At 44.3% G+C, this 26,894-nt stretch overlaps 2 long non-coding RNA genes across 2 annotated transcripts in view; one reads left to right on the forward strand and one right to left on the reverse strand.

Moving 5' to 3' along the window:
* Positions 1 to 26,894, reverse strand: part of LOC128349784 (uncharacterized) — a 68,592-nt gene that overhangs the window by 7,033 nt on the left and 34,665 nt on the right. The window lies entirely within an intron of this gene.
* Positions 1,100 to 18,737, forward strand: LOC128349788 (uncharacterized). Its single transcript, XR_008318995.1, has 3 exons — positions 1,100 to 1,207; positions 12,885 to 12,979; positions 17,691 to 18,737. It is a non-coding gene; the product is annotated as an uncharacterized LOC128349788 (long non-coding RNA).

Genomic DNA, 26,894 nt, shown 5'->3' on the forward strand with positions numbered 1-26,894 from the left:
GGGCCTGATCCAGCAGGGCTTTTCTTATGTTCTTATGACCAGGAGAGCCTCAATCCATTAAAGCACTTTGAATACATTCAGCTAGAGCATGGGTCCCCAACTTGAGGCACGCCAGATGTTGCTGCACTACAATTCCCATCTCCCCCCGCTATAATTTATTGTGGCTGGGGATGATGGAAGTTGTAGCTCATCAATAAACGAACACCGCAGGCTGGGAACCCCTTATCTAGAGGAACCCCAGTTCCTCTAGTTTGAGTGTGCAGATAGGAAGCCATAGCACTCTGTGGTTTTGGTCATGGGGTCTCCACCTCAGCCATCCCTGCCCTGCCTCTAGTTAGTGCTGAAGACTCTGATTAATGTTTGACGTTTGGGCAGCACTTGCAGGTTGGGCAGATCTGTGGGGGCCCCACTGCTAACTACTGCCCCAGAGCTTTACCCTGCCAAGAGCTAGACTTGCTGTTAACACTTGCCCCACTTTTGAGCTGAAATCCCTAGGCTGCTAAGCCACTGTTGGAATCCTGGATTGCAGGATCCAGAACTGCAAGAAACGTTCACTCTGAACATGTCCTGTATGGGGCACTGGTGTACTGCCTAGGCCATTTTTAACAGTTGAAGTACCTGGGAACTCTCTCGGAACCAGCCTTCCGTGAGATTGACTGATTGATTGATTGATTGATTGAATTTATATACCGCCTAGTATAAAAACATCTAGGCGATGAACAGAATTAAAACATAAAATACAACACATTTAAAATTCATAAAAAGATAAAAATCATAGATAAAAACATGTTAAAAACACATTACAATTTAAAAATCAAATTTCAGTTGAAGGCAGGCGCGTAACAACGATCGGGCAAGGGGAGACAGTTGTCTGGGGGCCCCACTGCCTGCAGGGGCCCCCCAGAGGCACCTCATGTGACTCCCCATTGCCCCCTGCCCAGCCCTAAGGCCCCTCAGCAACTTGCCCTGTTCGCCGTCTCTCCAGCTTGTTCTCCTGGCCGGCACTCAAGGCAGCAGACAAGCTGCAAAGAGCTCCTTTTCTCCCACCTCTCAGCTGATCGGCGGGTGGGCGGGGCTTCCACGGAGGCCTCCTGTAGGCCTCTGTGAAGCCTGAACTCCAGTAGGGCCCAAGCCAGCCAGCCAGGAAGGAGGAGGCAGCCAGAGAGGCCTCCACTGTTCTCTGCAGCAGAAGACCCCCTGCTGCCAGGTAGAGTGTGAACTCCTTTTTGTGGTTACCTTTCCCACCCCAGATATATAGGGATCTGCTTGCCATAGGGCTTTGATATGGGGGGGGAGGGACTGAGAAGTCTCTGAATATTTATTTTTAAACAGCTTGGAAAATTTGCTGGCTTAAAAAAAACTATCTAAAAAGTCTTATAAGTGGCTTGTTTCATGGCAGAAAATTACAAAAACTTCTGGAAGAAACAGTATTATATTTATTTTATTTATTCATTCATTCATTCATTTATAAATGCACTTATGTTCAAGTTGTTTTGCAACCCAGAAGGTCTGAGTGAGAACTGTGAAGCATGTCTTGTGCTTTTATTTTATTTTATTTTTCTTGTGTGTGAACTGCTCCCCAATAACTTGCAGGGACTTCAGGGTTAATCTGGCCAACATGTGAATGCAGCACCTCTATTCCAGAGGAGAGGTGTGTTAAAGGGCTTTAAAAGCCTCCTGTGAAAAACCTCCTGGAATCGAACTTGACTGAATTTGTTCAGAATTCTGAGAAAACAAACATAGGCTCACCCTGCATGGTTGAAAGTCTCCTTTGCTAATCTGCAGCAAGGGGTCCATTTTAATCATTCATCTTTCTAGTGTGTTCTCGGCATTAAAAGTAAAACAAATGTATAGTACTCAATGTATATCACTATATATTGTGACGTGTGCGTGTGTGTATTCAGTGAAATGTATTTCCAGGCAGCATACTTATTTTGGAATATCAGACTTAAATCCTTGGGGGCCTGGGGTGTGCGGAGGCCCTGGACTTTGAGTGCGGGGGGTGGGCATTTTAAAATCTTGTCTCTGGGCCCATTCCAACCTTGCTACGGCCCTGGTTGAAGGCCTAGGAAAACAGGTATGGCTTCAGAGTCCTCCTAAAAGCAAACAGAGAAGGAGATGCTCTTATTTCAGCAGGGAGCGCATTCCAAAGCCCTGGGGCAGCCACAGAAAAGGCCCAGTCCTGAATTGCCACCAAAAGAGTTTGTGGCACCCATAGTCAGATATCTCCGGATGATCTTAATAGGCAACAGGGTTCACGGCAGAGAAGGCACTCTCTTAAGTATCCTGGACCTAATCCATTAATAGCAATAGCACTTACATTTATATACCGCTCTATAGCCGGAGCTCTCTAAGCGGTTTACAATGATTTTAGCATATTGCCCCCAACATTCTGGGTACTCATTTTACCGACCTCGGAAGGATGGAAGGCTGAGTCAACCTTGAGCCCCTGGTCAGGATCGAACTTGTAACCTTCTGGTTACAGGGCGGCAGTTTTACCACTGCGCCACCAGGGGCTCTTTAAGGGCTTTATAGGTAATAATCAGTACTTTGTATGGAGCCTTGTGAAACCCCACACTTCAGCTCTTGCTTTTCAGAGCAATAGTCTCCAAGTGACACCATCTGGGATCTGCCAGAAAGGTAGGAGCAGAACCATTGTAAAACAATGCCACCCAATCCCACCTCCTTCAAGCGACTCAGCAGAGTACCATGGTCAATGTTGTACACTGTCCGCAGCCTTTGGATGGGGTAATTAATTAATTAATTAATTAATGGTATTGAAAGCCACCGAGAGATCCAAAAGGATCAGCAGAGTCACACTCCCTCTGTTGATCGCCAATTGGAGATCATCCATCGGGCCGACCAAGGCAGTCTCAACCCCATTTAATCTTGGGTTTTGACCATGACTCCCACCCTGAATGGAAATCCCAGAGAGAACCTCGCTTTGAGGCTGAGTTTCTCCCAAAGTGGACTCACCTCAATTTTCATATCCATGCCTGACTGCCTGGGCCTCTCAGCTGACTGCAGAGAGGCAGCTTGCCCAAATGTCCAAAGGTGGACAGGAGAGCAGGTGGGGAGGGGGCAGAACTGTGGGTCCATTGGACCCACGGTTCTGTGTTACATCTGAAGGCAGTCAACATGTGAGCTAAGCAGCTCTGTCTTGTCTTCATCACCTGTTAACTGGAGTTAACTTTCTTGGAGTTAACTAAAGAAATGAACTTTCAAGTAGTCACGTGTAGGATTGCAGTTTTATTTGAATTTATGGAGTAGCAATGGATCCAGCAAGGGACTGGGTGAGTGAGTTATTTGCTTGGGAGGGAGGGTACTTCCCCCCTCTGCTACTGCTTCTGTTTACAGGGGAGTATTGGGCAGCAGGGTGTGTTGCCTTTCCCTCACTCACCCTGCAAAAGCCTGCAAATGCTTTCCCTGCTAATGCTTTCCCAGATTGCTTCAACTAACATTTTCCTCTGGCTGGATTCTGAAATGAAGTAAGTACAGTTGTGGGGAGGGGGTGTGGAAGAAACTTGGGGAGGGCCATTTTGCATAGGAGAACCAGCAGGCCTGGGGTGGGGTTGGTGGATGAATCAGCCCTCCTGATTCTCCCATGAAGCGCTCCCTGCATTTGTGTCAGATTGGTAAATGTGTTTGACAACTGACATTTGCTAAGAAACTGTGCAATTCCACCCTAAAACATTCCTATGAATTGCCTTAAGAAGACTTCATGTGTGGCCAACAAGGCAGATAAGACTTTTCCTCCATGTGATCACCCAGTTGGTTTGAGTCATTCAAGATGGGTGGGAGTTCTCCACCCACCTGACCCTGTTGTATGTAGTCACATGACACCCTACACCCCAGCTTTAAGCAGCATCAAAAGCCATCATGATGCAAGCAGTGTGCAGACCAGTCCTAACCACAAGTACTCAGAATTATGTCCCATTGAGTAACAATTACTGGAATATGGCCTCCAAAAGGATTACAAGGAAAGGAGGAGAAGGACCCCAGTTTTAAAGGAAGGCATTCGCCTTAGCACATATAAAATCTTTGGTAATCACTGCTGATGAGAAAGGAAGTGCAGGGGAAAATACATGACAGATTAATGGAGTTGGGGGGGGGAGTATTTTCTTAAGGTTTTACTTCTGTATTTTTAGCCCTACAAAACAAACCACTGAACCCTAGACAAAAATAGCAATTCACTTACATAAAGGTCTGGCTTACAAAATGCCCACTTTCTAAACTCTCCAGGGTCTACAGGCTCTCCATCAGATTCAGATGTTGCTTAAGATGGAAAGAAAGGCTTGTATTGGTTTTCATAAAATAGTCTGGAATGGATAAAAAAGGAGATCAAGGGCAAAACCACTGAAAATGCCATGTGCAGAGAGTTGCTGCAAGAGCCGGTGAAAGTCTGCCCTAATTCTATTCAACTGACTCCATTGTTACAAAATATGTCTTATGTGATATCCCTTCCACACTCCTAAAGCCTAGGATGTGGGGCGGGGGGAGGATTTGCTTATTGGTCTAGTTTGTGCAATCATTCTAATCTAGGTTTAATGTGGGCTACCAACATTAGCATGATTGTGTGAACCCACACCAAAGTAGTTTACAGCCCAACATGATTCTGAAACTCCTGCATGGGTGTGGGTTCACACAATCACTCTAGAGTTGGTAACCCACATTAAGCCTAGATTTGAATGATTGTGTGAACGATGCCATTTACTATATTTTAATCCTGCCCATCCTTCAGAAAGCCCAGGCTAGCTTACACAGATATCTGTGCTGCCATAGATAACTCAGGCATGGTGGTGACCGGCAGCAGCCCCTCCCCTCCCCTCCCCACCAGTAACATTATCCGTCATAAAGGGAGTGAGCCCACAGCTCGGCTCCAAAGCTCTCCTCTCCCCCTCATTGCAGGCAGCAATTGCAAACGGCTTCCTGAAATGCCGGAGAGCTCGCACAGGCTCTCTGTAGCTCAAGGCCACGCCCCCATGTGTGCAATGTCACACACAAAGGGAGCATGGCCCTGGGCTCCAGAGACCTCGCACAAGCTCTCCCCCTCATTTCAGGCAGCAGTTTGCTGCCTGAACTGCGTTTATTTTGCTTTCTCTCTGCTGGAGGTAGAGAAAGCAAAATAAACGCTGTTCATGGAGAAAACACAGCCTGAAATGAGGGGGAGAGCTCACTCGGCTTCAGAGCCGAGCTGTGAGCCTCCCCACTTTGTGAGGGGTAATGTTTTTTACTGGAGGGGAGGGGAGGGGAGGGGAGGGGCCGCAGGGCCCCCGCTGGCCACTGCCGCACCGGAGTTATCTATGGCAGCGCAGCATTTTAAAAGATAAAGAAAAGGAAGTAGTACTCTTCCCTCCTCGCCCCCCTCCACCCTCCCTGCAGGTAGACCAGCAACCAACATTGTGTTAGTTCCTGCCATGTGGCACCAGCAATTTTTATAGGCAAATGGGATTTCCCCTTCCCCCCCCTCCCCACAGCTACCATCTGCCCCAGATAAGCACAGTAAAATGTCAGGAGTGGCAAAAGTTGCCGCTCCTCAGATTTTGCTGCCGTAGGCAGGTGCCTCCACTGCCTATGCTTTTATCCACCTATTGTTCACCACTTTGAGTGCAATTTTTGTAGAAAAATGGGAGATATTTCTAATACATAAATAAATAGATGTTTGGGGTTTGAGCCCTGCATAGGAAACACATGCTAAGGCTGAGTCAGCACTGAGTAAGCTCCGGAATTTTGTATCCATTCCCACTGTTTAGTGAGCATCTTGCTAGTATTTTTCTTAATCATCATTTTAAGATTCTGTAAACCTCCCAAGGTCATGAGATCTAACTTATCAATAACGATCATGAAATAATCCTCTGATTTTCCCCTGTTCTAAATTGACAGCAGAGCTAGTATTTAGACAGGCCTAGGCAGGCTGGCACAGCCAGTCTGTTAGCTCAAGGTAAGGTTTGTGTTGCAGTCACGCAGGCTGCTTGTGATGGACTAGACTTGCCATTGGACCTCATTTCCTCAGCACACTGCAAGGTTGATTAAGGCCATGTGCAAAATCAGCAAAGCCTTCCCTGCAATTAAGCCATGCCTATGAATATCATCCGTGGAAACATGACATATCATGCACAGATAGCCCCCAGAGATGGTAATTGCTGAAGGATTTCAGAGTTCACAGTTACCATGGGATGTGCCAGAATCTTTTCTCACTCTGTGCAGTTTGATTGCATAGTTTACCTCTTATTTGTGCTTTAGTGACAGAGAAGCAATGTCATCTCTTGGCTGGACTAGTATACCGTTATCAAAGCAATGAAAGATGAGTTGGTGATGGAGGAAACGTGTCTGTGGAGGGTCACTGGGGAACAGACATTCTGTTGAGTTGTTGATTAATTCTGAAAAAGCCAGTGTGAGTGGATGAGTCTCCAAATACCTCATGGAAACAAACAGGTCAACGATGCCCCTGTGGTCTGTGACGGTGATCCACATCCTTAAAGTACGCATTAGCAGGCAGTCTGTTCGAACAATTCAATTCTGGAGACTTTAGAGCCACAAAAAGACCAAGTAAAACAGCTTGGAGTTTGGCTTTTCAGAGCAAGATGCATGGAGATATTGTACTGCAAGAGCCTGATTCTATTAGGTCTCTTTTTCAGCCCCAGGAGAATGTAGTGGCATGTTCATGGAAAAAATATTATTTTTATCTTAGCAATACAGAGAGATTTGAACTACCCTGGCTGAAACTCCAAGCACGAAAAGAGAGATGTGAAAGACATAGAGAAAGAAACTTTGAAATTTAATGGAATGTGAAGGGATCAGTTTTGCAAAAGATCACACAGTGCCATTTGCAAAGGAATGAATACAGCTGTAGTGTGTGCATATATTCATGTGTGTGAGAATGCGCACACACATATTCGCTAGAACCCTCTGAAGAGAACATTGCAAAACAGGTGTTCTTCACCTTCTGTGTTCTTCTAGACTTCTTATCTAAAAGAGACCCTGGTGGCACAGTGGTAAAACTGCCGCCCTGTAACCAGAAGGTTACAAGTTCGATCCTGACCAGGGGCTCAAGGTTGACTCAGCCTTCCATCCTTCCGAGGTCAGTAAAATGAGTACCCAGAATGTTGGGGGCAATATGCTAAATCATTGTAAACCACTTAGAGAGCTCCGGCTATAAAGCGGTATATAAATGTAAGTGCTATTGCTATTGCTATTATCCAGTTCTCCAAATCCTCTCCTAATAACACCAGCTAGACGGTCAGCAGAATTCTCTCTCGTAACACTATTGATATAGAAATGTTTAATCCAGGCCTACAAATAAGTGTATAAAAGTTTGGTTTAGGCTTCTAAACAGAATGTAAGGCCAGTAGGCCAGAATGAATTGTTCGAGTCAAGGATGTGAGGCCCCTCAGCCAAGAGGTAGCAAATACCAGAGCCTGACAAGAGATACTGTATGTAGCCAAGATCCTGAGACAAATTCCCCACTCAGCAGAAAAAGCAACATAACTGGCACCAGAAGATACCAATAAGGAGTAGGGAGGGCAGATAGGCCAAACAGTAGCTCATATCCAAGGCTAATTGGCACTACAAAAAAAATCTGTTTAATTACAAAGGCATATTATAGGATTTACTGATTTGCTTTCTTTTTAAAATCTATATAAACTGGCAACTGCATATGTTGGGCATGCAGTGCTTGTCAGATTATTTTTGACTTGTACTGTGCCTTCATGATCATGAATAAAAGGTTTATTTGAGCACACACCCATCGTTGAATTTGACTCAATTCTGTCAGGCAACGAGTATGGTTGCGTGTTCTGTATTTTTTTCTGTTTCGATTTGTACCAAATCTGAATCAACCCCATTTTTTATTTTGTCTGAAATTAAGCCTTCCGAATCACCCCAGTTTTGTTTTGTATCCAAATTAATCCGAATCCAAATTAATTTGGATTTAAAAATGGGTCACATGGCCAAAAGAGTGAGTGGGGGTTGTAGTGCCCAATGAGTGGAAGCTACCACAAACATTTCAAAGAAATTGGGCAAACAGCTGATTTTTGGTGAATTTTTGAAGTTTGCGCATCTTTCAGATTTTCCTCATAGGGTATAATGGAGGTTTCAGGAAAAGTATAGCTTCATGTGGGGTGGCGGGGAGGGGTGGCCCATAGTGGAGTGTAATTGGTGGTAGTGCCCAGTTGGTGCAAGGAAGCTACCACAATTATTTCAGAGGAATTTGGCAAAGGGCTGATTTTTAAAGAATTAATGAAGTTACGTGTCTTTCAGATTTTCCTCATAGGGTATAATGGAGGTTTCAGCAGTCCCATAACTCCACTTGGGGGGCACTGGGGTGGCCCAGAGCAAGTGGTGGTGTAGTGCACATAGGGTGCCAACCACCCACGTGGGTTGCCAACCCAGGGTTTTGTTGTTCTAGAGGTGTTCTGAGTGTAGATTCTCTGGTAGCATATGAGAGTGGATTCGTGGTTTTTCATTAAAAATCTCATTTGCTACCAGAGAATCTAAACTCAACACCTCAGAAACAACAAAGCCCAGTACCCCAATGGGTTAGCAATCCAGGGGGGTGGTTGGCACCCTCTGTGCACTATACCACCACTCACTCAGCACCACATCCCAAGTGCAGTTATGGGGCTCCTGAAAACACCATTATTCCCTCTGCGGGAAAAGCTTAAAGACACTCCAGCTTTCACAATTCCTAAGAAAGCAGCCCATAGGCCAATTCCATGGGAGTCTGGGTGGTGGCAGGCACCCATTTGGGCACTTCCACCCAACCCACTGTTCTGCCCCAGCAGACCCCTTTCTGCCCCAAAGACACTCCAACATTGACAATTCCTAAGAAAGCAGCCAATTCCACGGGAGTTAGGGTTGTGGCAGGCATCCCTTGGGGCACTTCCACCGAACCCACTGTTCTGCTCCTGCAGACCCCTTCCTGCCCCAAATCTGCCCCAAAGACACTCCAACTTTCATAATTCCCAAGAAAGCAGCACTTAGGCCAATTCCATGGGAGTCTGGGTTGTGACAGGCCCCCCTTGGGGCACTTCCACCCAACCCACTGTTCTGCCCAGCAGACCCCTTTCTGCCCCAAATCTGCCCCAAAGACCTTCCAACTTTCACAATTCCTAAGAAAGCAGCCCTTAGGCCAGTTCCATGGGAGTCTGGGTTGTGGCAGGCAATTAGAGAACTTAGTTATGTGGAATTACATAGCAACTGGCCAGGAGGCGAGGTATGGAACTGATTGGGTCTTCAACCTAAATAAGAAGGTTTTTCAAGATCTCTCCAGGAAATTGAGTAGAACACCCAAACTGACATTTCAAGGAACATAGGAACATAGGAAGCTCCGAAGCTGCCATATACTGAGTCAGACCATTGTTCTATCTAGCTCAGTATTGTCTTCACAGACTGACAGCGACTTCTCCAAGGTTGCAGGCAGGACTCTCTCTCAGCCCTATCTTGGAGAAGCCAGGGAGGGAACGTTGAAACCTTCTGCTCTTCCCAGACTGGCTCCATCCCCTGAGGGGAATATCTTTCAGTGCTCACACTTCTAGTCTCCCTTTCATGTGCAACCAGGGTGGACCCTGCTTAGCTAAGGGGACAAGTCATGCTTGCTACCACAAGACCAGCTCTCCTCTCCTCCTATATTTAATTTCATATTAAATATTATATTTGTAGGGCTGCCCCTTTGAGTCCATTGGCCTTGAAGATCTGGTAGCCCCACTTGTAAGTGTAGAAACCAAATACCTGCTTGGAATTAAGCTCATCAGAGCTCAGAAATTAAAATATTACTGGGTGCACTCTGAGCTGGTCTAACTGTAAAAGAAGAGCTACTTCCCAGTGTGTTACTAATAACCTAACAAGTGTATGCTTTTTTTATGTGTATGCATAATAGCTTGTGCCTCCCATATACCTTGAAAGAGACTTGAAGAGTGGTGTCCTTGCTGACATGTTGTTAATTTGTTTTGTTTTCTGCAAGGGCTTAGATATTTTAAATGCAAACAGGACAGGGCATGTGGAATCTTAATCATTACACACAAAATAATAAAGAGGGAGAAAAGGGAGGGCGGGAGGAGAGGAAGTCTCACACTCTCAGCAGCCCAGACAGAGTTGACAATGGATTGGCTGCTCTCAGCTTAATCATTTCATTCACAGCACACAATTGCATCACAATACAGTGCATTTCTCTTAACTAAATATCATTCATTGCCCAAGGGAATGCCATTGTCTTCAGAAAAGCTGTGTCCCTTTTTGCATATCTTATCTTCTGCTATGCTAATCCTTCTGACAAACACTCAGTCAGTTGCTGCTGGAGAGACAAAAAGGACAATTTGCAATGCAATGCTGAAATGGAGCTCTGAAGCTTTTTCTGAAGTAAACAAAATTCGGATCTGAGAGGAGGTCATTTTGGTTTGTAAACGAAAATTCTGGTTTCGATTTGTAGACAAATCATTCGAAATTGCCATTTTCAGGCACAAATTGATTTGTGCCCAAATCGAAATGCACAAGCCTAGCAACGAGTTCTATTGCAGGAATCATGTCAATTCTTCCTTAGTTCAGTAAGATGCCCCATTCTCTATCAAATCTGATGGAAGGATGAAAGCAAGAGACTGAATTAAACAGTAGGGTAAGGTTCCAGAGGATTTTCCCGCAACAATATCCAGCTGGGCTGATCTGGTAGTAGCAACGACAAGAAGATCAAGAAAGGCAATTAGGTGACATATACTAGAGTCTGACCTCCAAGATACTTCTAGGGGGGTATATTTAATTAATACATTGATATTCCACTTTTCATTTGTGAACAACAGAGTGGCTTATGCAGTGATGAGAATAATACCATTAATAATGCAATAATAAACCAAGCAAAAAATAAATAAACCCATTAAAATACCAATAAAATAGAGCAACAAAATGACAAAAACAGCAGCAACAGTAAGTTATAGAATCTGAAGGATAAAATCAGATATTCCAAAAATAGAAAAACCCTTCTGTAAGAGGAAGGTCCTAGCCATCTGACTGTAGACAATGGAGCTATTTACACAACAGCATGCATGGGCAGATAGTGGGGAGGGAAGGCAGGGTCAACCTATCTCCCCCCAGATGGTCACTTCCAGCCCCTGTGGTGTCCAAGCTGCACACCCACATGACCTGCACTGCTCCCAGCAGAGCGGATCAGCAGATGCCAGGACTCATTATCCCGGCCTCTGAGTATCCTGCAGTGCACTGCAAAATCTTGTCTTCCCCCCGCCTGCCCACCCCGTCAATTTTTTTATTTTTTATTTTTTATTTTTTGGCTTGGTGGGAATATTGCTTGGTGGGAATGTGGAGCACGCTCCCATATGCTCCCTGCTGCTCCATGCAGAGTGGAGCAGGAGCAAGGCGGATCACTCTGAAGCCAGGATTCATTGTCCCAGCCTCTGGGTATCCCACAGCACACTGAGCACACAGAGCGCAGTGCGCTAGGGGATTCCCTCTGGGGTTGGGTGCTCTAGCTGCCTGTCTCTGTGTTGGCGCGAGCTGCAACCTTCAAGTAGCTCACGCTGACACACGATCCCGGCAGCCAGGTTAAGGGCGTGTTTGCACCCATAACTTTGGCTAAGAGCCAGGCTTCAGCACAAGGTTTGGTGCTGAGGTACCACCAAGATCCACATGGCAGTTCTCATGGGCAACCAAGCCCAGACTGCCTAAGCCCGGGCTTGGCTGCTCATGAGAACAGCCTCAAAAACTGTGTTCTGCCTGAGTTTGGGAGCTGTGTGTGCTCCCAATTTTTGGTTGTGTGGAAGCAAGATAGGAGGAAAACCTGGGTAGAAGTGACTGTGTGGAAGCAAGGTAGGAAGAAAACCTGAGTAGAAGTGATTGTGTGGAAGCAAGGTAGGAGGAAAACTTGGGTAGCTTTTCCTCCAACCTTGCTTCCACACAATCACTTCTATCCAGGTTTTCCTCCTACCCTGCTTCCACTCAAGCCAAAACTGGGAGCACACACAGTGTCCAAACTCAGGTAGAACACAGTTTTTGATTGTTTGAATGACCTCAGTAAGTGAGGGATATGGCATAACCCTTACTGTGGCCTATTAAGTCTCCTAATCAGCCCATCCCATTCAGAAAGGAAGTGATGCACCTTTGAAAAACCTGTATCACAACCCTCTTTAGAGCTGCCAGTTTCCTCCATCCTCCCACTCCCCATGGAGAGCTCCACTGCCATTTGCATACCTGCCAACATGTCCCTATTTCCCCATTCACCTGCATGGGAAAATAGGGACATGTTGGCAGGTATGCATTTGACCTGGTGAATTTAGCAGGTGAAGATTTCCCCATCACTATATCTTCATGCCAGAAACAAGCAGTTAAAGATACTGGAGCACTGCTAACTGAGCAAAGAGGCACCTTTTAAAAAGTGGTGATTCTTTTTATTTAGCAGGGGGAGAGCAATGCCCTATCCATCCCCAGCACAGCATCCCTCCAGCAGCTGTTGCTGGTGTCTATCCGATGTTTCTTTTTTAGATGGTGGGCACTTTGGGGACGGGGAACCATTTTATTTTATTTTATTTTATTTTATTTCTATGTAAACTGCTTTGGGAACATTTGACAAAAAGCAGTATATAAATATTTGTTGTTGTCATAGCACTGTGGGGGTGGGGGAGAGGAGGTAACCATCCTCTTTGCTAAGTTGGTTGTGGCAATGAGTAGATAATCTAGCCAACTGCCTCATGCTTCACAAATGCATGTGGAACCAAAGGCGAAAGTCTTCAGAAGTGGAACCAAAGGCATCAGGCTTCAGCCAAAGTCATATCATTAAATTTCCCCCTCCCCTCAAGGCACTGAAAGTTTTAAACTTTTTATAGAAGCATTCTTGATTTTCTGGATTGGGGAAACAAAAAAGATTATCATCTTCATCCCACCAGTTGGCCTAATCAACCCCTGAAACTGAGTGATCACGGGAAGCAGTGCAGAGAAAATAATTCGTGAGAACTGCCCCCACCCCAAATGCTTGGGACAGGTAAGCTATTAATAAAATCAAGTTCTGCAAACTTATGCAGTTTGTTCAATATAGCATTGAGCACAGAAAAGTAGCTCATCAATTTGGGTCAACACCCTTGGAACAATGGCACTGATTTGTAAGCCTCTCCTTTACTCAAATGGCCCTTGGGGCCTTCAGTATCCAGAAGCAGATCAAAAGGATTCTGGGATAACCTCATTTTATGGGGCAATGCCTGGGAGCTCAGCAAACGAATCCAAATTCTCTTTGCAAACTGCATCATTTACATAAATTATTTCACTACTTCTTTCTCTTACAGACTTCAGTCTCCTGGTTGGAATTTTTGGCAGGAAATGAAAGGAATAATGGCCAACATGATCCTCAGCCCTCTGACGATGGAAGGAGGACTGCAGAGGTCTGAGAATCCGCAAGCAGCCTTCAGCATCCCTGCACTGAAGGCTGCTTTGCTCAGTGAACTGGGCACAGTGGGAGAGAGGGAAATTATTTCCACACCTCTCCCCTCCCTCCTTCCAAAAGCCCTGTCCTCGTGTATAACATGCTTCTGAGGGCTGCATAACCCTCAGGAATAGATTTATGCATATAGCAAGGTCCTTTGGAAGGAAAGGAGAGTCAGGAAAATTGCTTCCCCTTCTTTTTCCATGCAAAGCAGCCTTCAATACACGGATGGTGAAAACTGCTTGCAGTTCTGCAGCCCTGCTTCTGTTGCCAGAGTGCTGTGGACCATGTTGGTCAATGTCCAGAATGCCTTCTGCTGCTATTCCATAATCATAATCCCCTTCTGAAACAATAGGTCTCAGAATAGCTGTACTTTTCAATAGCTGTACTGGTTGCATTCATCCCTTGTTGTTGTTGTTGTTGTTGTTGTTGTTACATTTATATCCCACTCTTCCTCCAAGGAGCCCAGAGTACTACATACTTGAGTTTCTCTTTCACAACAACCCTGTGAAGTAGGTTAGGCTGAGAGAGAAGTGACTGGCCCAGAGTCACCCAGCTAGTTTTATGGCTGAATGGGGATTTGAACTCAGGTCTCCCCGGTCCTAGTCCAGCACTCTAACCACTACACCATGCTGGCTCTCGTTATACTTACCTCAGCCTCCCCTTCCCTTTAGGATTATCAAATGGTTATAAAAAATGTAGCCCACTTTCAGCTTTTAACAAAGGCTTGCTCTATAGAGATAGGAGCATAGGAAGTTGCCATTGGTCCATCTAGCATGGAAGTCTGGTAAGGCCATTGGTCCATCGAGCTCAGTACTGTCTACACTGAGTGGCAGTGGCTTCTCCAAGGTTTCAGGCAGGAGTCTCTCCCAGCCCTACTTGGAGATGCCAAGGATTGAAGCTGGGATCTTCTGCATGCAAAGCAGAAGATACCACGGAGCTACAGAGGAAGGAAAGTTGCCAGCAACCTCTTCTCATGCTTATTGTAAGCCTTGTAAGGGGTGTGAGAAGTAGAGGACCTCCCATACTCCTTGCAAAGCTTACAAGGGTCAGATTGATCCCGAAGAGCTGATTCAAAGGTAGCAATGAGGTGCAGCTTGCCACCCTGCTGGCACCCCAATAACCTGCTGCCTGAAGCAACTGGCTTACCTTGCCTCATGAAAGAGCCACCCTTAGGCATGGATACTGGGGTTTTGTTTATTTTGCTCTGTACAGCTCCATGCACATAGTGCGTATAAGCAAACAATGATGGTCTTAAGCAGGAGGAGAAGGGTTTTTTTTTACTTTATTTATAAAGAGGGAAGAGCTGAGGCTGCCTGGAAAAACTGCCCACTACATCCCAGATGCTTGGAGGCCATCAACTTCTAGTGATGGTGAGGAAAAGCAGGTACTTTGCACATGGTCAAAGACACACATCTCTCTAGGAAGATAGCCTCCAGATTTCTGTGCAAATGCATTTGTATTCTTCTTGTTGGAACTCAGGAGCTGTTTTATGACCACATAAGGCCATTGGTGGGTATCCACATAATTTGGATCCTGTCTTCCTAAGAAGCCTTTTGATTATCCACCTGCCAAGGATGAATATCCAGCACTGGAATCTATACTTTTTCTGTTTCAGTAGTGGTTGTTAGTAGTGGCAGAGCACAACAACCTGAATACTAACAAAGAAAATAGAATTTGGTTGCTTGGACAGCGGAAAGAGAATGCCGTATTATAAAATTATAGAGAGAGAAAATTATATCACAACATTTGGTGAGCAAATTAAATATTTGCCAATTTAGAAACCTGCTGTGGAATTTGAGGAAAGGTCAGGGTGCTGTAATGAAATCCCATAAACATTAATTTTTAGCAAGGGATTGAACTAATTGAGGAAAAGGACAACTGAGGCAAGGGAGAACTATATTTTAAAAAAAGATAATAAAAATAAAAAAGTTGTTACAAGAAAGAGGCTTTTGACCAGGTAAAGGAATCATTCATTTAGACTGCATTCTCATGATGACAAGGAGTGTGGTTAATAAGTTGAATGGGATCACTGAGCTCCAAGCGCTACCATGAAGTGTAACATGAGAACCTGGAATTTCCAGGCAATCCCGGTCAATATACTGCAGTTAAACATCATTTAAGTAGGATTGATCAATCTGCTTTTTAACTGCGGTGGTTAACCTCCTTAAATACCTGAGACTTTGGACGTTGTTATCTTTGCAGAGAGATCTTCAGTAAAAGAGTTGTTTGGCTTAAACTCTCCATTATAGAAGAAAATTACACTGCCCAAGCTCCTGACCCCCACTATTACATATTGCGGAAGACTGGAGTATCTACAGTGCATAGTGTCTTAGTGTGGTCCACCTATTTACATACAGGTGCTTTTGAGACAAGATGTGCCCACCTGCCTGCTAAAAGATTTAATTTCTAAAGACTCTTGACTGGGAGCCAAATCCTGAAGTATGCTAAGTCTAGTAATATGCATGCAAACAACTAAATAAGGCATCCTCGAGAGGCAGAAACAGTGACAAATTAATGACAGTGATTTTCCAGGGCCAGATGCCAGAAAACAGGGACCCTAACCCTGGTAAACATGTCACCTTAAGTGGTGCAGCGGGGAAATGCTTGACTCACAAGCAGGAGGTTGCTGGTTCGAATCCCCGCTGGTACTATATCGGGCAGCAGCGATATTGGAAGATGCTGAAAGGCATCATCTCATACTGTGTGGGAGGAGGCAATGGTAAACCCCTCCTGTATTCTATCAAAAGAGAACCACAGGGCTCTGTGGGCGCCAGGAGTTGAAATCGACTTGACAGCACACTTTACTTTACTTGCCTAGTAAACAGGGATCGTTAACATCAACAACAATGAATCTATTTGTTGGCTGCCCCATAACAAATTGAGCAGCTCACAAAGTAAAACAATGAAACAACAAAGAAATAAATCATACAATTAAAATGCACAAACAAAATAAGAAATTACTGCAAAATACAAAAAAAGATTTCAAAAACCTTTTAAGCCCCCTTTTTAAAAGGCCTTGGTGAACAGAAAGGTCTTCACCTGGCATCTAAAAGAAAAAAGCGACAACACCAGATGAGCCTCACTGGGGAGGCTATTCCATAGATGAGGTGTCACCACTGAAAAGGCTAGTAACCATCTGCCTCACCTCATTTGGCAGGGGCATTTGGAGCAGGGCCTCTGAAAAGGATCTCACGGTCCAGGTAGGGACATATGGGGCAAGGTAACATAGTCCCAAGCTATTTAGGGCTTCAAAGGTTAAAACTAACACTTTGAATTGGGCCCAGAAATGGACTGGGACCAGCACAGCTGACGAAGCACTGGCATGCTATGCTCAAAATGCCCCGTCCTAGTTAACAATTTTGTGGTCCTAATTATAGACAAACTGCAGTTTCTGAACCATTTTCAAAAGCCGCCCCATGTACAATGTGTTGCAGTAATCTAAAAGGGAGGTTACCAGAGGTATGGGTAACTGTGGCCAAGCTACCTCCATTTAGGTAACGTCACAGCTGAAGCTGGTAAAAACGACTCTGAGCCAGCAAGGCCACTTGAGCCTCCAGGCGGTGCCAATGCTAGATCAATGAGCGCTCCCTGACAGCAAACCTGGTTCTCTAGCGCAGATGCAATCTCATCTAGAACAGGCTGAACATCATTTACCTGGTCGGATGAGCCACCAACCAACAGTGAACCACCAACCGATAGTTGGTGCCTATGGGAATCTCTAGTGGTGCAGTGGGGAAATGCTTGACTAACAATCAGAAGGTTGTCGGTTTGAATCCCCGCTGGTACTATGTCGGGCAGAGCGATATAGGAAGATGCTAAAAGACATCATCTCATACTGCGTGGGAGGAGGCAATGGGTCAAAATTGGCTTGACGGCACATTTTACTTTAATATAGACTGGTTCAAATCTGAGCCAAGCTTTGCCTTTTGATTTGTCCGACTCTGACTATCAGTTCCCCTCTGGGAAGAGTCATGTGAAAACAGCCCTTGGGCTCTCACAAAGCAACTGGCAAGCAGGTGACTGATTAGTTCGCTGCCCAGGAAAATATTACTCGCTCAAGGTTTTATGCGGCAATATAATTCATGATAGCAGCTTCAATCGCCAGCCGCGGCTACTAAATCACCAGCCTGATCCTACTTTGTAACAGCTTTAAACCTTTCTGAGTCATAACTGGCTTCTTTGCAAGATGCATTCACGGGACAGTATGTCTGGAATCAGCTTTACAGAAGAGCTGTGTTTGTTTAAGGATTTTGTTTCCTTTCCATATTTACAGCGTAAACCCCACTGAGACTCATATCAGCTGCTGGAACAATGAAGGCTCTGAACAACTGCAAGGGCCCAGCTGTACACCATGAAGCACACACACTTGTGTTCCTTTATGCAGTGCCAATGAGCAATCCTGCTCAGGCAGCAAGCAATGACAACTGGACATTTCAGTCGTTAGGGCTGAGCTGCTTGGCTAGTAATGTGTGTATCCATGTCCTGAAATCGCCCACCCATCTCAGCTTTCAGATAAGATCAATGCAGATAATTATTTGTACTCATTGCATCAGTTAACCCAAGCACCTCAGACAGCAGCCAGAGCTGTCTGATTTGCATCCTAGAAGTTCAGGTTCCTTGCAAACCATCAAAACAGAAGGCTGATGAAGCCGTTTCTACAAATTAACAGAAGGGAGCAGAATATTTTTTGTTAAAACAGAACCCATCATCCCCAGCCAAAGAGGCCAATAGTCAGGGATTAGAGGAGCTGTCGTCCACATCTTCAGGAGGGTGGAGGCTGAGCAGCCCTGCTTAAGGCTGACATATAAAATGGAGAAGTCCTGTGTCCATTCTTAGTGGAAAGAGCTTTAAAAAAAAAAAGAATTCTGAAAGACACGTGAAAATGATTGTAAATTATTATTAACATTTATGGTACCATCAAGGTACATATTTAACTACAACCTGATGCTTGCTAAACTTTGAACCATTAATTAAAAATGATCATGGCAAGTTTTTGCAACAGAATTAAGGTGTGGATGAAAAGGTGCATCAGAGTTGAAAGATGCACTAAAAGACTTTGCTGAGCATGCATCTTCCTTGCATGCATCTTTCTCTGCATTTAGGCTGGGTTTTGGAAGGGGAAAGGATTGAAACAGAGCTGCACATGTATAATTAAAATATATATTGACACACATGCAAAAAATAATGCCTATAACATATGTTTTTGTTTCTGGAATTCTTGTGGCAGTCAGTGCACCTGTTCAGTGGCTTTCTATATACTCTACTTGCCCAGGTCCCAGGTCATGGTCTGAGGATACATTATACTGCCACTTTGCTGAAGCTGCACATGTCTAAGTATGGTCAGTGCCTGGATGGATGGATGACCACCTGCAAACTCAGTGTGAGTCACTTTGAGTTTCAGGAAGGAAGGAAGGGCCTGTGCTGGCCTGCCCACACCTAGTTAACAATATCATGGTTAGCAGAGTTATATGTTGCTCCTACATCTGACTGGGGCAGACTTGATGGCAATCTATTTGGCCAGCACAGTCAAAAGAGTTAATGCTAACTATTTGCCAGAACAAAAGTACAGTACATGCCCCTCCTCCCTTGAATGAGAATTTGGATCCATCAGTTACCCGTTGTGATATTTTAAACGTTTTTTAAAACGTTTTTTAAACGTTGTGATATTTTAAACAAGATAAAATCTCTCAAATTCATGCTGAACTAGACTCTACAGTTACTGCAGAGTCAACTGTGGAGGTGTTTAGCTCCCCTTGTATGGTTAAATTGGGTCAATTTCAGTTTGTGACGCCCAAAAATGTGGACAAGCTGCTGGGACATTTTGCCTTACTATCTGTCCTCTTGATCCTTGCCCGACATGGCTTATATAGTCGTCCCTTGCCAACCCTGAGGGTTCCATTCCCAGAAAACCTTGCAGAGGGTGAGGCACTGCTTTGCAGTGGTTCTTCTCCTACCTCTCGGGTAGGTTCCAGATGGTATTGCTTAAAGATTGTTGCTCTTCAAAACAAGAGCTATTGTATGGGATCCCACAGGGCTCCATTCTACCTCCAATGCTTTTTAACATCTATATGAAACTACTGGGAGAAATCATCAGGGGATTTGGTGCAGGGGATTATCAATATGCTCATGACACCCAAATCCAGGGCTGTCCTTAGACAGCCCTGGCAGGGTGCAGGGCCTGGGGCAAATCAGCCAGTGCTGGGCCCCCTTCCAGTTAATTCAATTGGGGGTTAAAAGAGTGAGGCCCGGTGCAGTCGCCCTGCTTGCCATGCCCTAAGGACAACCCTGCCCAAATCTATTTCTCGATGTCAACTTCATCAGGAAATGGCCTAGCTTCCCTAAATGCCTGCCTGGAGGCAGTAATGGGCTGGATGAGGGATAACAATGAGGCTGAATCCAAACAAGATAGAGGCAGGTACTCCTTGTAGGAGGTCAGAACTTAGGAAGTGGCTTAGATCTGCCTGTTTGGGATAGGGTTACCCTCCTCCAGAAAGAGCAGATACACAGTCTGGGGGTACTTCTGGACCCAAACCTTTCCCTGGTTTTTCAGGTTGAGGCAGTGGCCAGGAGGGCTTTCTATCAGCTTTGGGTCCATTTCTGGAGATAAACAACCTTAAAATAATGGTGCATATGTTGGCAACATCCAGAGATGACTACAACATCCAGAGATGACTATTGCAATGCGCTCTGTGTTGGGCTGCCTTTATATGTAGTTCGGAAACTGCAGCTGGTAGAGAATAAAGCAGCCAGCTTGCTCTCCGGGGTTACCCAAAGAAATCATATTATACCCATTTAAAAAGAACTCATGCCAATGAAACACAAAGATAACCCCTTCTTCTTCATGAACCCCACCACCTATTAAAATCATCTGGGGAGTTACAGATGCGGTTGTCAATGGCTTGGTTGGTGGCGACTCGAACCCGGGCCTTTGCTCGGACTTTGGAACACACTTCCTAATGAAATGAGAGCCTCCTCTCCTCTGGATGTTTTTAAGAAGGACCAGAAAACAGACCTGTTTAGTCAGGCTTCTCTTTATAGTTTTAGAGTTTGTATCTGAATTTTAAACTAAATATTTTCATTGTTTTGTTTTTAGATTGTGAACTGCCCAGGGACTTGCATATGGGGCGGTATAAAAATGTGTTAAACAGACAGATAGACAGAGATGCGATGTGGTGATTTGGTTTCAACAGATATCATGCAAAATGAAATGGTGACCCAGTGAGGCATAATTAGTGCCACCGTTGCCTAGAAGAGAACATCTTTGTACTGATTATTTCAGATTTTCATTGACACCTGCTTGCTTGCCTTAACCAGAGTTATCATACAGCAGCTAATTAGCAGTTCCTTGGAAGCCTGGCTCTCTCCAGGCAGTACCTTCGCTTGGCATTTCCTCTGAGGGAAGCCTTGTTAATTACTGTATCAGGAGAAAACTGTTAAAAGCTAGAAAATATTTTAGTGCCATAATGCTAATTAAGGGCGAATGCAAAGCTCACCTTCATATTCATACTGTGCCCTTCCGTTGTTTAGCCAGAATCAGGGAGTAAATGTACTGTTCTTTTTGTTCTTGAACACTGCACATATTCCATTGTGTCCTCCTACATCTTTATGGTGCACTTTTCAGATTAGTATGTCAACGGCAGGCTTCATTTCACCCATAGTACCATAGCTTCCCTCTAGCAGCAACAACACACACAGAATAGCTTCCAAAATCCTCATCTGCCTTGGACTGGCTATTTATTCAGTATGCCAAAAACAATGAATTTTGTACCATGTAAACTGTGGCTAACATGATGCAAAGCATTATGTTTCCTGGGGCTGCTGCGGACTTCTAAGGCAGCCCCGACGCTGATCAGAAGCAGCAGCTCCAAAAGCAGCATTTCGGCAGGTTTCCCCGTTTTTGTGAATGGGAAGACCTGTGGATACTCTGCTTCTGTGATGCTGCGACACAGCTTTCTGGATCTGGACTGGAGACAACTAAATGAACCTTATGGGACTGTCATCTGGCCTATTTTTCTGGTAGAAAAGTGTTATGGAGGAAATGCTGGGTCTTCTAGGAACCTTAAGGCAGCCAACCCTCCAGGCCTGGCCTGGAGTATCCAGGAATTGGCATGAATTTCCAAGTGACTATTGAAAACAATCCTGGAGATTTTAATGGAGATTGTAAAAACTAATGGAAACATACTGATGGAAGGGGTAGTGGGATCTCCAGAGCCTGCTTCAATGAAAACTGGCAACACTATTTATTAGGCTCAACTAAAACTCAGGAGGAGCCGTATACCCACCTCAAAAAAGGGGAGGCTGGGCACTCCAGACATGCAAGCATCTCAACTTTCTTTGTACATAGATGCATCTCAACTTTGACAAAAGTTAAAAGACAGCTAGGAACATAGGAAACATAGGAAACTGCCACATACTGAGTCAGACCACTGGTCTATCTAGCTCAGTATTGTCTTCACAGACTGGCAGCGGCTTCTCCAAGGTTGCAGGCAGGAATCTCTCTCGGCCCTATCTTGGAGAAGCCAGGGAGGGAACTTGAAACCTTCTGCTCTTCCCAGAGCGGCTTCATCCCCTGAGGGGAATATCTTGCAGTGCTCACACATCAAGTCTCCCATTCATATGCAACCAGGGCAGACCCTGCTTAGCTATGGGGACAAGTCATGCTTGCTACCACAAGACCAGCTACTTCAAACCATGGATTAATATTGAAAACTCTTATGTTATAGAAGACTATATATTGTAAACGAAACATGAAAGAGTATGATGACTGCTTGATGAGGTCATCTGAGGGGGCTCTGCTCCACATGCCGACAATGAGGGAGGTCATGCACGCGGGACAGGGCCTTCTTTGTTGCTGCCCCCAGACTCTAGAATACTCCTCAGTCTCCATCACAGTTTTTAGAAAGTGTATTAAATCTTGGCTTTTTACCCAAGCTTTTATATGATTGTTTCTGCTGCTGGTTCTTATATTTTGTACTGTTTTTATGCTTTTTAGTCAGATTTGTTTTATATTTTAGCTTAATATTTTAATTGTGTCATTTTTATAGTCTTGTTTTTAATTTTTGTGTGAGTTGCGTTGGGATTGTTTTAATGAAAGGCGGTATATAAATTTAACAATACATACATACATACATACATATTTCATTTACAGTGGATTAAAATCACTTTCCTCACTTTCCTCAATAGCTACATCCTGGGGCAGAAATACTGTATTTCACTCAGGACATTTCAATTCAGCATTCATTAACTGGAGAATCAGGAATATTCATAGATACTATATGGTGCTGGACAAAGGCTCCATCCTTTCCAAGTGATCTATCAATCAAAGCAAATAATGTACATATACCCTGGTCTGAATATTTGCAATTTTGTCAGATACTAATAGATACTAAAAATACTCTGCAATCACTTTATAGACCTTATATGGAGTTTGTGAAACTTGCTCTCAATAGAACAGGTCATGACAAGGGTTTCATTTTTTAAATGGATATACTCAGGATCTTGAGAAAATGACCTACATTATAAAACAGTCTGGTCAAGAGACATGGGGATAAATATAGAAGATCAAACTTGGGAGCAGGTCTGGCCATCAAACCTTTTTAAAATCCTCATCTTTAAATATAAGATAGTTATTTAAAGTCCTTAATAGATGGTACTGTATATATGTTATATTAAATCATATACTTCCTAATTACTCCCCATCCCACCCATGTTGGAGGGGATGTTGATCTAAAGGATCCTATTATCATAGTTGGTGGGAATGTCCAAATATATTTAAATTCTGACCTCATATTATCCAATAGATCAAAATTACAACTGGGACATTTACAACCAGGTCTGGTAATTATACTGTTAGGAACCCATATTTCATGTTAGTGCCATTTATTCAAGAATGGATTGGTTTACTTTTATCGGTAGCAAAATTCATAATATCTAAAACAAAGAAAAATAGGCAACTCTCTGTTGAAGAGTGGTTTGACAAAATATGAGAGTGCATGATGATATATATATAAGGTATCATCTCAGATTAAAAGTTCCATAAACTCAATGTATACAGATCATTCCTTATGAGGCAAGGTTACAGCATCTGGGGCTCTTTAGTTTGGGAAAGAGGTGACTATGGGAAGACATGATTGAGGTGTATACAATTATGCCTGGAGTAGAGAGAATCAACAAAGAGAAATTCCCACCCCGCTCTTAATACACTAGAAACAGGGGCAATCCCATGAAACTGATGGTCGGGAAATTTAGGACCAACAAATGGAAGTACTTTTTTACACAGCACATAATTAATCTAATGGAATTCTCTGCCATGGGATGTGGTGGTGTCCACTAGCTTGGATAGCTTTAAAAGGGGCTTAGACAGATTCATGGAGGCCAGGTCTATCTATAGCTACTAGTCTGGGGGCTATAAGCCACCTCCAGCCATAGAGGCGTGACACCTTTAAATACCAGTTGCAGGCAAGCAACAGCAAGAGAGAGGGTGGGCCCTCAACTCAAGCTTGTGGGCTTTCCAGAGGCATCTGGTGGGCCACTGTGTGAAACAGGATGTTGGACCTGATAGGCCTTAGGCCCAGGCCTGTAACCAGACTAAAAAAAAAAAATGGGGGGGGGGGGAGGATTGCAGAAGTCAGGAGAGGCAGGTTATAAAATGTTCAGTGACAACTATCAGTGAGGCCGGCGAGGAAAGAGAATATTTTGGTGTGGCAGGTACACACCATGCCATCAGCTGGCTTGTGTTGTTCTCATTTTCTTGAGACATGAACTTCATTAATAGAAATAAATAGTGGTGTGCACGGAACCGCACCTCCGCGGTCAGGCACTGGGGACTGGGGCTCTTTAAGGGTGGGGGAAGGTATACTTACCCCTCCTGCCACTTTCCCCCCTCCAGCACTCCTGTTTTTAAAGCATTTGGGGCAGCAGGGTACCTCCCTGCCGCCTCTTCCCCCGTTCCTCAGCAAAATGCTTCAAAAGCCTGACTGCGCATGCGCACGTCACACACACGTGTCACATCTGTGCATCACATGCATCTGTATGTCAGACGTGTGTGTGTGTGTGTGTGCGTGTGCGCGATGTACACATGCACACGATGCACAGATGTTATGCGCGCACAATGTGAGCACACGCAGTCAGGCTTTTGAAGCCTTTTGCTGAGGAACGGGGGAAGGGGCGGCAGGGAGATACCCTGCTGCCCCAAATGCTTTAAAAAGTGGGAGCGCTGGAGGGGGGAAAGCGGCAGGAGGGGTAAGTACACCCTCCCCATCCTTAAAGCCCCCCCCCCCAGCATCGAACCAGCCTCAGGTTCGGGCAGATCCAGAGGCCTTTAGAATAGCCTCTGGACTGGTCCGTGCACATCCCTAGAAATAAACACGCATATTCAAAATCCCAAAGATTTACTGTAATTTACTGCTCCTCTGGTAAAAAGGAAAGTATCCCATATATTTTATAAATACCCTAATATTTATAAAATATATTGATAAGTCATAAGTTGGATAATTGTCAAAATGTATTATTAGTAGAGCTTTATTGTTATCCTCATTTATTTAATATACGTATCAGTTACCTGAGTTGAGAGTGGATTATATCTATGCTTCAGAATTCTCCATTATTATTTTTTTATCCCCTGTATATCGATGTAATTTGAAACACTTTGAATTTAAAAGTGTTTTTTAAATGGAGATGAAGCCGTATGCAATTGCACCCACTTGACCAAGACCCACTGTGACCAGTGGAGCATAATGCTAAAGCACCTAAAAATAGCCCTTGCTATCCCACCTGATGTACTTTCTAAGGCTTGTCAGAGGAATGCATTGTTACTGTGATGCACACATGCCAGATGAAAAGCTTAATCAGTTGCAAGCAGGCAATATGTTAATTATCCTCAGTGAAGCAAATGTGATTGCATTAATAATCCATGCGACTGCATGATGTAACTTTTAATTACTCAGGGAGCTACTCATTTCTATTATACCACCTTTGTTACATTCTTATCCTCTTGGTGGGCTGTCATTCTCTGGGAACTTGAAAAAGAACATTAGGACTGCCAGTTCTGAAGGAAGCCATTCTTCTTGAAGGCTCTAAGACGACGCCCCCCACTTCAGAGGCTATTTTGTTTGTCTCTTCACATAGTCAAGGAAGGGAGCCCCCAGCAGAAGGTATATGGGTAGGTTTTAGTTTATACATGTGTCTATGCATGTGCATGTAAAGTACAAATGTTTGTGGCCACAAGTGGAAAAAGAACAGTTTTATGGAAATGTTCTGTGTATGAGAGAATAACACCAGGAAGAGAACAAGTTCAACAATGCACTTTTCCTCTTATAAATTATCCAGCATTTCTATAGCCCAGACTTTGTTTAAAAAAATAAAAAAATAAAGACTTAAAATCACCACAACAGCTAACTGGGCACAGAGTCAACTTTTTAAAGTGGTGCCTGATATTTAGCAAGGGGAGAGCAACTGGCCCAGCATAGCATCTATCCTGGTGGTGGTGATTTATAGCTTTAATACTTTTAATGATGGGTTTTAAATGATTTTTAATGTTAATGATTTTAATGTTTAAATTATTTTAATTGTCAACAGCCCAGAGATGCATGTTTTGGGAGGTACAGAAATATGTATGTATGTATGTATGTATGTATGTATATACACATGTATGTATAAACACATAAAATAATAAATATTAATTTTATTTTTAATAGTAATAAGTTGCAGGGGCAGCCATTTCATGAGGTAAAGTGAGGCGGTCTCCTCAGACAGCAGATTATTAAGGCACCAGCAGGGCAGTAAAATGCCTTCTACTGCTGCCATTGGAGCAGCTCCTTGACTCCTTCAAGTTTCTCAAGGAATGCCTCTCCTCACACTCCTTGCAAAGCTTGCAAGAAGGACTACAAGAGAAGAGGGGGCTACTGGCAACGTTCCCCCCCCCACCACCCTGTGCCATTTTCAAAGCTTGTAAGAATGGGTTATAAAAGGAAACTGGTTCCCACATCAAGGCCATGAAGAAGAGGAGATCTGAGCCTAGATCCACATTGACTCTCCAATTTAAGCACTCGTATTCAAAGGTTGCCTTCTATAATAGCTTGGCAAAGAAGGCTGCAAGCAAGTTTCCATTGAACATACTTTATTCACCATACACACAGCACACAAGTCAAATAGGGTTGACTCAGGGTCAGGTAGTACATTTCTTACCAAACTAAGGAAGCCCAAATGGGATAAAAACTGCAATAAGCAAACTCTGAAGCTGTTCTCACACTCAGCCTAACTCGGGCTAGGGACTCCCAGTCTGGGTGAGGCTGCATGTGAGAACTACTGGGATCAGGCCCAATCTCAGCGGGGCAGCACTGCCTAGCCCTACTATTTACCCTGGCTTTTAGCCAAGGTTAAGGGAGTGAGCGCTCCCTTACCCCCAGCTACTTGCTCGTGTGTGTGAGCACAGGCTGCTTCCAGCCCAGCCGCACACACAGATGGTGCCTAGAGCACC

The sequence above is a fragment of the Hemicordylus capensis genome, chromosome 1 (genome assembly GCF_027244095.1).
Source record: "Hemicordylus capensis ecotype Gifberg chromosome 1, rHemCap1.1.pri, whole genome shotgun sequence".
In the NCBI taxonomy this organism is placed as follows: Eukaryota; Metazoa; Chordata; class Lepidosauria; order Squamata; family Cordylidae; genus Hemicordylus; species Hemicordylus capensis.